The 12,591-nt window shown below is 37.3% G+C and overlaps 1 pseudogene; it reads right to left on the bottom strand.

Annotated features, from left to right (window-relative positions):
- Nucleotides 1-7,968: 7,968 nt before the first annotated feature.
- Nucleotides 7,969-8,643, bottom strand: Trim59-ps1 (tripartite motif-containing 59, pseudogene 1; annotated as a pseudogene).
- Between the last annotated feature and the right edge of the window lie 3,948 nt (nucleotides 8,644-12,591).

Genomic DNA, 12,591 nt, shown 5'->3' on the forward strand with positions numbered 1-12,591 from the left:
CATAACCACACTCTACACCCTTCCACTCATACACACCTTCTTTTATTATCCTCCTTCTCTTGCTCTTCATCCTCCTCCCCTTTCTCCCCAGAATTATACATCATCCAGCTAGTTGACTTTTGCAGGCTCATGGGTTTGAACTCCAGCTGGTGATGCTATTTAGAAATGCTGTGAGCTCTTAAGAAGTGAAGCCTGCTGGAAGAAGTAAGGATCTGGGGTGGACACTTATTTATAGCTTGCCCCAATTTGTATGCACTGTCTGTTTCCTGAGGGTGATACAAAGTGTAAGGAGCCTCCCACTTCTGATTCTATGCTTTGTCTGCTGAATAGACTTTACAAAGAGTCCAAAGTAAACTCTTCCCTCTCTTAAGTACTCTGTGTCCTGTGTTTTGTCATATCAACTAGAAAAATAATTAAGTCCCTCCATAACAACCTTTACAAATAAGCATTACTCCTGTACTCTATAAAACATTCTGATTCTCAAAGATATAAGAGTATATTTAATCTTGTTAGCCAAATATTTCAGACCCAGAAGGAAGCTAGTGCCATTATATTTTTTTCCCTTTGGTTATCAGATTTGTTTAACTTACATTTCAAATGTTATCCCCTTTCCTGGTTTCACCTCCAGAAACACACTATTCAATCTCCCTTCCCCTGCTTCTATAAGGGTGCTCATCCACACACCCACCCACTCCTTCCCATCTCCACATCTTGACTTTCACCTACATTGGGAATAGAACCTTCGCAGGACCAAGGGCCTCTCCTTCTATTGATACCCAATTAGGCCCATCATCTGCTACCTATGCTTCTGGAATCATAGGTCCACCTCAGTGTACACTTGGGTTGGTGCTTTACTCTTTGGGGTGTCTTTGAAGTCATTTGGTTGATATTGTTGTTCTTATGGAGTTGCAAACCACTTCAGCTCCTCCAGACTTTTTTTTCTAACCCCATTGGGGACCCTGTTCTCAGTTCAAGGGTTGACTGCAAAGCATCCACCTATGCATTAGTCAGGCTCTGGCAGTGTCTCATAGGAAACAGCTATATCAGGCTCCTGTCAGCATGTACTTCTTGGCATCATCAATATTGTCTGGGTATTGTGGCTGTATATGTGATGGATCCCCAGGTGGGGAAGTCTCTGGTTGACATTTCCTTAGTCTCTGATCCATACTTTGTCTCAATTTATTCTCCAGTGAGTATTTTTATTCCTCCTTGTAAGAAGGACTAAGGCATCCACACTATGGTCTTCCCACTTCTTGAGCTTCATGTGGTCTTTGAATTGTATCTTTGGTATTTTGAGATTTGGGGATAATAGCCACTTATCAGTGAATGCATACTATGCATGTTCTTTTGTGATTTGGTAACTTCACTCAAGATTATATTTTCTAGTTCCATTCATTTGCCTAAGAATTTCATAATATTTCATAATGTTTTTAATAACTAAGTAGTATTCAGTTGTGTAAATATACCAGATTTTCTGTATCCATTCCTCTGTTGAAGGACAACTGGGTTTTTACAGCTTCTGACTATTATAAATAAGACTGCTATGAATATAGTGGAGCATGTGTCCTCGTTATATATTGGAGCACCCTTTGTGCACATATAACCAAGAGAAATATAGCTGGGTCCTCAGGTAGTGCTATGTCCAATTTTCTGAGGAACTGCCAGACTGATTGTCAGAGTGGTCATACCAGTTTGCAATCCCACCAACAATGGAGTAGTGTTCCTATTCTCAACATCCTTGCCAGCATCTGCTGTCACCTGAGTTTTTGATCTTAGCCATTCTGACAGGAATGAGGTGGACTGTCAGGGTTGTTTTGATTTACATTTCCTTGATGACTAAGGACTTTGAACATTTCTTTAGGCGTTTCTCGGCCATTCGATATTCCTCAGTTGAAAATTCTTTATTTAGCTCTTTAGTCCATTTTTAATAGGGTTATTTGGCTCTTTGGAGTCTAACTCCTTGAGTTCTTTGTATATATTGACTATTAGCCGTATATCAGATGTAGAATTAGTAAAGATCTTTTCCCAATCTGTTGGTTGCCTTTCTGTTCTAATGACAGTGTTCTTAGCCCTACAGAAGATTTGCAGTTTTATGAAGTCCCATTTGTCAACTCTTGATCTTAGAGCATAAGCCATTGGTATTATGTTCAGGAAATTTTCCCCTGTGCCCATGTGTTTGAGGGTCTTCCCCAATTTCTCTTCTATTAGTTTCAGTGCCATGAGTTTGAACAACTCTCTAGGCAAACACCCTTGCTTTACTGTGCCTAGCCACAATTTAGGCATTCAGAGCCTGAATTTTCTTCTTAGCATTGCTTTCATTATGTTTCATAAGTTTCAGTATGTTGTGCCTTCATTTTCATTAAATTCTAAAAAGTCTTTAATTTCTTTATTTCTTCCTTGACCAAGTTAATACTGAGTAGAGCATTCTTCAGCTTTCATGTGTATTTGAACTTTCTATTGTTTTTGTTGTTATTGAAGACCAAGAGAGGTATAGCCATTGGTATTTTGTTCTGGAAATTTTCTCCAGTGCCCATGTGTTCGAGATGCTTCCCCAATTTTCTTCTATTAGTTTGAGTGTATCTGGTTTGATGTGGAGGTCCTTGATCCACTTGGACTTAAGCTTTGTACAGGGTGATAAGCATGGATCGATCTGCATTCTTCTACATGTTGACCTCCAGTTGAACCAGCACCATTTGCTGAAAATGCTGTCTTTTTTCCATTGGATGGTTTTTGTTCCTTTGTCAAAAATCAGGTGACCATAGGTGTGTGGGTTTCTATTTCAGAGAAAGATATAACTGATATCAGAAGTGCAGAGCATATTTGAAAATTTAACTATTATTAATATTGATATGTCCCTAAAGAATAAAACACACGATTCAGTGGTCTGATTTATGTGTTTGTACAAAAATCAAATCAAAAAGATTTAACTGAGATAGAAAACAAAACACAGAATGACTGAGGGGTGAGTTGTTTTCTGAAAATCAGATGCTGCAAAGAAGAAAGGAAAGAGACATGATTACTAAAGCAGTTCAGAGACCAAATAAACAATAAAAAGATAGGATAAAAAGCAAAGAAAGCATCACTTGTAATGATATACCAATAGCCAGGTCTGATGGTGCATACCTTTTTCCCCAGAGCTCAGAATATAGAGGCAAATGGATCTCTGTGAGTGTCAGGTCAGCCTACTCTGCAGAATGAGTTCCAAGGAACCCAGGGCTATAAGGAAAATCTCTGTCTGGTGAAGAAGGAAAGCAAGCAACCAAGAAACAAAGCAAGACAGAAAGAAAGAAAGAAAGAAAGAAAGAAAGAAAGAAAGAGAGAGAGAAAGAAAGAAATGAAAGGAAGGAAGAAAGGAAGGAATTAAGGAAAGAAGGAAGAAAAAAAGTACTACACATCAAGATATTCCACCAAGCATCACAGAGTTTATTTATTGCTAAAATTAAAAACATCCTTCAGACTCTAGGTAAAGAAATATTCTTAGGTTAGGGCTCAGAAATGTACAAGGTCATCAAAGGGAAGACAGCATCATCTTCATTACCACCACCATCATCATCATCATACGCCTAATCACCACCACCACTACCACCACCACCATGATCATTGTCGCTATTAATAGGTTTAAAACAGTTAGTTTTGTTGTTGGGAATTTCCAAATTTTCATGGAAAAATGCTTTGTTTATCTTTATATTAGAGCATTAAGGTAAATCTTAAGATCCATCCTCTCGCCTTTCCAGTCAAGAATTCACTTTTTGGAGATCAAAGACAGAATAATGAAAGCCCACCTTGCCTTTGTTGCAAAGCTCTGCTTTCTGATCACGCAGACAAAGAACATTTGGTCAAGCTGATCTGGACCAAATCCCTCTAGACAGCTACCATTGCACACATGACGAACTTTAGCTTCGGTGATGAAGGTGGGAAGAAAAGGAGCAGACGAAGCAAATGCCCATGTAGACTTGTGTGGCTTGTCACCATGGAACTGTTTTCATGTATTTGGAGGTGCTGTTTAAATAGACAAATGCAAAAGCAGCGAGCTTTTCAAAGCTCATTTTGCTATTTTGTAATATTAAATGAAGATAATACTCTGTTAAACAATGGCACATCCCACTTTCTACTCAAAGTGTAAAAAGAACACACACACATAACATGGACTGCTATACCCAAATCCACTCTGTCTTTACTCACCTTACTCTGTGGTCACCACATCAGTGATTTTTTTGGTGGCAGAGAGGTAAAAGCTGGTGAAGAAGCTCTCTATGAAAACTTTTAAGGAATATTTTCCGTTACTTCATTTTTAATATTTTTTTATACAGAGGATATTTGACAGTGTAGTTCTTATTAATGTGTACATGTCTGAGTTTAAGAGACCAAGAAGGAAGTTATGAAATCTAACACTGGGGATAGAACAGCACTTTTGTCGGCTAAAACACTTTTTTCAGATGATGAAACAGCCTACTTTGTAATTTCCTGAGCGTATAGAACCACTTTTCCTTTTTGATCACTTTGTACTGCTTTTTTATGCAAAGATAATACACTTTGAAAGTACTCATTTCTATAATTTAAGAATATTGAATCACAGTCTGAGAAGAAAAAGACCAAGTATGGAGATGTGGGGGTAGGGACACAAGGACTTAGCAGGGCAAGTAGATGAAGTGTAATAATTAGAGTAAGCTGCTAATTAAAGGCTTCTGAGGACTAAGGGGAAGAGAAATGCAGGCTGGTGATGGGTGTGGAGGCTCTCTGTAGTCACATGGTACAGAAAAGAAAGGAAGGGTTGAAATTAGAGCTGACAGAGAGGTGCTGTTCCTAAGGAGTCAGACAAGCAAACACTGCTGGGTCCTGACCCTTTGTACATTGTGGTTGCAAAAGTAAAGGGCCTGATAAAATAAAGCTTACATTACAGATCACGGAAAAGACTTGGATATCACAGGTTAATTCTGACAAATATATTTTTAAAAACATATTCTCTTACCCATTTTGATGGCTTATACCTGTAATCCTAGCTCTTGAAAACCAAAGCAAAGGGATTTGAGCTTTAGACCAGCTGAGGCTACATACTGTGAGACAGAGAGAACATTAATTAAAAAATAAACTCTCTACATTTTACTTTTTGGACTTGTTTTGGCAATTATGGTGGAATCCATAAGCATTTAGAAGCTTAACATATTGTACAGCGAAGTGACACCCTGGCCTCCGTTAATCTATATCACACTCAATACTATAATGCATGCATCCCACGTGTCTCACTACTTCAGAGAACATTCAGCATACAGGAAGCTATCCTCTAAATTTATATAGACATTAAAACCAACTTGCCATCAGAACATTGATCAGCAGTGGGTAAAATTGTTGACTATCTCAGGAGAAAATCCACTCAAGGATTTGATACTTTGATGCTTAAACAAGCAGTCAAAGTTCAGGGCTTGTCCCTTTGACTTGTGGGTTCTGCTATTACCCACCTTTGCTCACGTCTCTGCTTAAGCCTGAAAATCATGGAAGGCCTGGATGGAGAATCTGGTATTGGTCAAGGGACATAGGGAGGTTTGTGAGCAGAGCCCAAAATGATGTCAACTTTCTTAATATTCTGGTATTATACTTGACAATATTATGCAAGATAAGGCTTCTAGGAGTGGTCTCTTTATTTTTTTCCTGGGCACCTCTTAATGGAATTTAAATTATGGGCTTCCTTGCACCCTAGTAAGTTGAACTTTCAACACTTTGAAAATATGATATCCGATGTGTTACTAATGTTGAGATTTAATGTGAAATTCTTTGAAAGTTCTCTTACAAATATGTCCAGTGGAGTCTAGGAACCTAAGTACTATAATTATTTGCCATTTACCAATTTATTAAAAAGTCCTTTTATTTGAAATAGAACTATATAACTTTCTCCTTTCTCTATTCTCCTCCTAGCCTCTTCCAGGTAGCCTTCTTCAAGTCCCGACCCCATTCTTCTCTCTACTCCCAAGTTGAAAGCCATATTTTCTTTAATTATTATTGTTACATATGAATACATTATATGTGTATGTGTATGCATACATTTTAAAACCTACTGCATCTGTTCTTGTTGTTTTTAGTGTATATGGTTTAAAGTTTGACCACTCTGCATTGAACAACCAATAAGGGATCTCATTCTTAGGGAGATGTTAATTCTTCCCTCCACTATCCTTAGTTGCCTTTTCGGTATTTTAAGGTTTATAATATCTGTTTTTTTCTCACATGTAGTACTAGGAATTTGTGTTTTAGTAGACTATCTGAAAGTTCATTCATTGCTTATGATTGTACATGCAGAATTATTTTTCTATTTTCTATCTTTGCCGTTAAAATTTTTGAGCCAGGGCTTCAAAATGAGGAGAGGAAGACTGCTCAGTGAGTAAAGTCAAATGCCTCGTATGCCTGGTAATCTGAGTTTGGTCTCTAGAATCCACATAATTGTTGAAAGGAGAGAATCAACAGCATAGTTTTTCTTGGACCTCCAAATCATGGGCTCATTTGTTTGATTTCTCTACACACAAACCCTTTGCATATGAACATGCAAAACAATAAATAATTCTTAAAAAGACACTTTTAGATAACAATAAATATTGCAGTAAAAATTAAAAATGGTGGTTTGCTATCAATTCTCTCAAGCCTGATCCACTTGCTCCATATGCTACTGTGCTATCCAGTCCACAAGCCACCCTCTTCTGGCTGTCTCCCTTTTAGATGCCCTCTCTGTGTGGTCCTCTAGGTGGTAGTTATCATGTCTGGCACACACACACACACACACACACACACACACACACACACACACACACACCTCGTTCTGCAGTCCCTGTGCGTGCTCACTCCATGCGGGCAACAGAACCAGATCTACACGCTCCAACTGCCTCTCAGCCATTTTTTTCACACACTGTCTTTTAAGCCCAATAAAATCAAAGTTCCAGAAACTTATAATTTAGCAATTAGATTTATATGTTAAATTCTCAACCCACAATTCATCCACACAGTAAATTCCCTGCCAATTGATAAAGATATAAACTGCCCATCTAGACAAGATAAAATTGATCCAGTTCAATCTAAATCTGAACCATCCTTCTCTGTAGACTCCATCTTGATCTCCCCCCCATCCCCCTCTCTCCGGCCTTACAAAACTTTGTCCCCCCTTCACTCTCTACTGTCCAATCATATATCACATTGACATCAACCTACAAATAAATTGTGAAGCAGCTATGGTTACTAATGTTGGTTCTTACATATTTTTTATCATATTGGGCTACATCTCCCCTTAATTCTTCACTGTTGCAAGAACAGTCAAAATGGCTGCTCGCCTTATAGAAACACCACCAAGTGCCAGTGATTCTGTCAATTCTTAAAAAAATTACAGTAAAAATGCTTTTAAAAATGCATATTGACCGTTGTTCATGTTGTTCATAGGGGCAAATATGTAGAAAGCACTATGACTTTTAGATGCACGCAAGGCCTAGAAATAGCTATGGGCATTTAAATTTAAACATAAATATTTTCGGTGAATAGTTATTTAAATTTAACCATCACTTTGTGATGGTTTTTGCATTACCCTAAATGAAAAGTCTATTAATAAACAAACAGCAAAGTAGATCGAATCAACTTTATTTATTTGGAAATCAGTCTTAATTTTTCTTGAGGTTGTTTCTTTGATGGAATAATGGAACATGTATCAAATATAATTTGGATTTCTTTCAAGGAACAATTGAATTAAAAAATCAGCAGCTAGGCTCTTTTGTACATGATAGGATTCTTTAAAGTCAGCGCTTATTCTAGGATATATGTTTGGGAATGTAGGTTCATGCACCGAAAATAGTCTGGTATTAATATTCAAAACAAAACTTGTCGTTTTCTAATTTGATTTGAGTTGCTTTCAGATAATGTCTCATATCTGACCACTTCTACCCCACCTTGGGGAATCTGTCGTATTTCTGTGTGTCTGTTGGAACAGATGTAAACTTTATTTGCCACTTATGCCACCCTGACCTTTCCATCTACCAACCAATACTTAGCCTCTGCTATACAGAATACACCTACATGAAACTGGTAAATTAGGTTTTCAACGAGACACTATTTTCCACATAAATTTCTTTAACAAACACAAAGTGTAGCATACTGTGTTTTTTAAGTCATATAAGTTCTTAGATAAACTTTGGTAAACAGAAAGAAAGACTTCAGAGAAACATATGGAAGTGATTTCATTTAAGAAGGTTATTATGTGATGGTTGAAAAGGAGTATCAGCATGAGTATCACTGAAATTAGTGAAACTATAGCAATGTTTAAAATTTTAAAAATTCCATTTCTTTTTCATCCTTATCAGGCCAGGAACATGGCATCCTTTTTGAAGAGATTCTCATTTCAGGGATGACAGCTTTCTTAATGTGTCCAATTTCTGTTCTGCTCCACTCTTCTTTTAATACATTGCTTACTCGAGGATACATTTCAACAGGCTGGACCTCAGGAAGTGGTCTCTGTTTCAACATCTGCACACATTGGCAAACATATCAATTTTTTCAAGGAACTTAAGTGGAGATTCATCTTGTAAAGATGTTGTCATTGTCATTAACTCAAGTTGTTGTTCTCTTATTTCCTTCATCCTTTCAATCTGTGGAGTGTATTCTTTTTGTTTGTTTTTTTTGTTTTTTTGGGTTTTTTTTTGTTTTATTTTTTTCGGAGCTAAGGACCGAACCCAGGGCCTTGCACTTGTTAGGCAAGCGCTCTATCACTGAGCTAAATCCCCAACCCCTGGAGTGTATTCTTGATTAATCATCTTGCCAACATCACAGAGAGCTGCCAGAAAAAAACTTTGTTTTCTGTTCTAACGTGTCAGTAAGCTCCTTAAAATACAACTTCCTTATCACCTTGAACTATTTTCTCAGAATGACATTTCTGTTCTTCAAGCTTTTCAATAAGGCGAGTGATATCTGTCCAGTGAGGGTTGGTTAACTGTTTAAACAACTTCTGAGGCATATCCTTTTCTTTCAGATAGGCACTTTGAAGGTCATCTATAGGATGGCCATGATGTTGACCTATAGTAAGACAATGGCCACAAACTAATTTTTTACCTAGTAGACAATAAACATTTAATGGTTGATATACTTGTTTTATATTTTTACGAGGAGGTTGAGTTTGTGCAACTTAAAGTACATACATTTGGAAATTCTGGGTTCTATGTTTAACAGTATATTTTAATAAACTTGGTATTTTATTGAAAGTGGTGGCATAATCTCAAAAAAAAAGAAAAGAAAATAGTCTGTATGTGAGACAGAGGAAAGGAAATTCAGCTATGATGAGGTAAGTTAAGCGTTAAGTCTTTTATCTTAAAGAATGTCGAAAAGCACCATCCCAATGGAAGTAAGTAGGTGTGCTAATAATGTTAATAATCATTATTCTTTAATAGCAAGCTCCCTATAAGGGGAAAAATAATTAAATCACAACATTAAACTCAAAAAAGGATAAAGAAAATTAAATAGCCTAGGACTAAGTAGCTATTCAGATAATAAAGTCACTGCAATATTTCTCTTTACTGAAATAAAAATCCAGAGGAACATACACTTGTGAAGATTGAGGTAAAGAGCAATGGCAGACTTCAGGATCCCATGCTTTGTTAACTCATCAACAGAGACTGGTTTTCACATTAGTTGATTTCTATTTGCAATAAACATGTTGTATTTCTGTGTCCAGTGAAGAGAGTATTTAATAATGACGTGAATTCCCTTTTACATTCTCTGTATTTTTAACTTAATTTTTCAACATCTTCACATAAATGATGTAATCTGATATTATTATGAGTGGGATTGAAAATGCCTCCTCAAAATCAGATCTGTCAAGATCTGTCTGTAGCTAATGACACAAATGGGAGGTAGAAGAAATTCCTGAGACAGTATGGTCTCCTCCTCCTCCTCCTCCTCTTCCTCTTCCTCTTCCTCCTCCTCCTCCTCCTCCTCCTCCTCTTCCTCCTCCTCCTCCTCCTCTTCTTCTTCTTCTTCTTCTTTTAATGTGTTTTCAATGTAGATGCTACTGGAACAGAAATGTTAGTTAGTGACATTTAAACAAAATGTTATTGCATCTTAGATATCATATTCATATTAAGAGATGACTGGTGAATAATGGGAAGGATTGCTTTTAAGAGGAAATTGAGATTCTAGCTCCTTCCTTTCTTACTTTCCTTCCTGGTTACAAGGAGGTGAACAGTTTTGATATAACTCTAAAATCCAGGGCTCCAATTTATCATGAATGTAGATATTTAAACTATGATCCTAGGAAAACGTCTTCTTAAAAATATTTTGTGATAAACCCACACATCTATGGATATGTGACTGTTTTATAAAGCAGCCAGAAATGCACACCAGAAAATATTAGACTACCCATCAAATGTTATTAGGTAAACTGAATGGCTGCATGTAGAAGAATCCTAATAGATCCATATCTATCTATCACCCTGCAAAAATCTCAAATCCAAATTAATCAAAGACTGTAACATAAAAACAGATGAAAACAATGAACTTGATAGAAATGGAAGTAGGGAATAGCTTTGAACTCACTGGCATGGAAGAGAAGAGGTGGAAGAGAAGGAGGAGGAGGGGGAGGAGAAGGAGGAGAAGGGGGAGGAGAAGGAGGAGGAGGGGGAGGAGGAGGAAGAGGAGGAGGAGGAGGGGAAGGAGGAGGAGGGGAAGGAGATGGAGGAGGAGGGGAAAGAGGTGGAGGAGGAGGAAGAGAAGGAGGAGGAAGAGAAGGATGAGGAGGAGGAGGGGAATGAAGTGGAGGAGGAGGGGAAGGAGGAGGAGGAGGAAGAGAAGGAGGAGGGGGAGAGGAGGAGGAGGGGGAAGAGGAGGAGGAAGAGGAGGAGGAGGAGGTAGGCGACAGCAACTATTGGTTGTTCTTCACAAACTGACAGCTGAGGTGTTATTACTGAAGATAACACACACACAGTTCATTGAACATGGAGAGTTCGAGCTGGTACGTGCATGGAACCTTTACCCCTATGGTCTGTGTCTGAGAAGCTACTCTGTAAGCTACCAAAAAAGAAATGTAAACACTAATCCAGCCACATACCCTTTGATCTACAATACTCTCCTTTACTTATACTAGGATAATGGTGTGCAAAGCTCGTGGGAGTAACCAAAAATCTGATTTGACCTAAGGTCCACTTCATGAGAAGGAACCCATACTAAACCCTGCTTCGTTTACCAGGAACTAGAGGGTAGATATCCTGGTATTAAGGTGACAAAAAACTATCTAACATTCCTATCAGAACCTTCTATTTTCCTTCTCAGATAAAAAATATGTAGCCTTTATCAGGGTCACAACTGAGGTTCCTTTGAAGTCTTTAAGATAGAGATGATTGGTTGGTAAATATGACCTGTCTTTGATAACCCCAGCTTTGCCAGCTGTTCAGGTATAATCACTAACAGCTCCTCTTTTATGGATGGTAATTTGTAAAATCAGATATGCAGTCGTCTTACTCACAGTACTATATGAGATCGTATCTGGCTCAGTAAAAATCAATATATTTAGAAATAACCTTTTTATAGATCAAAATTATGTATATTGTTTGTGTAATAAAATATATGCTTTTAAGTTATTAATTATTCAATCAAAATAATTGAATACTTAAGTCTTATTTATTTATATGAATATGTTTATCTATACTTGTCTTCTAAGAAGTTCCAAACATAGAAATAATGACTATGTTACTCTGTTAAAAGAGATCTTTAAAATTTTGATCTTTGGTCCACAGCTATGGCTAATATTTCTCTAAGAACACTGTGCATTTATTTTATAATACAGATAGCTATATCTATTCTATTTTTTATAGTTCCAAGTGAAAGAGGTTTATTGAGGATGATGGAGACAGAGGAGGGGAGAGAGAAAAAAGAAAGGCAGGAAGGCTGTATCTACTCTAATATATTTTCAGTATAGAAAAGTGATGGCACAATGATATTACTAAGTGGCATTTAAATTGAACATGGTTGCTTCATAGATATCATATTTGTATTGGCCCTTGGAGGAAGATGGATGGATGGATGGATGGATGGATGGATGGATGGATGGATGGAATCATACAGACATGCATAAAGATATTAATGTTTCAGTAGAAGGATAGATAGATAGATAGATAGATAGATAGATAGATAGATAGGGAGAGAGAGAGTGTGTGGATAAATGGATAGGGATAAAATGAGAGGGAGACACAGAGAGAGACAGAGAGACAGAGAGATGTCTGGACAAACAGTAGATTGTAATTTTCAGTGGCATTGAACTTTTATACATCAAAGACGGTACTTAGAGAAAGCCCACAGGCTCTGGGAAGTAGCAGCCTTGTTTAGAGTGTTGGTAGTTTCGCTTCCTTGAGATGTGGCTATAGCAAGTTATTTGTGCTAAGCCTCAAGATTTCTATCTTAAAGACAGAATGGTTGAAAGGATTATGTACTAATTTTTGCATAAAAGTTAGATGCTGTGCCTGGCACATATTCAGTGGTTTCTTTCTTGTTATATTTTTTTTATTATTATCTTGTGCAGTAATATTTGTGAGAGCATCTCACATCCTAACCAGGTCATTTTTAATGCTTATACTTAATTCTCCC

Source organism: Rattus norvegicus, chromosome 2 (assembly GCF_036323735.1).
Source record: "Rattus norvegicus strain BN/NHsdMcwi chromosome 2, GRCr8, whole genome shotgun sequence".
In the NCBI taxonomy this organism is placed as follows: Eukaryota; Metazoa; Chordata; class Mammalia; order Rodentia; family Muridae; genus Rattus; species Rattus norvegicus.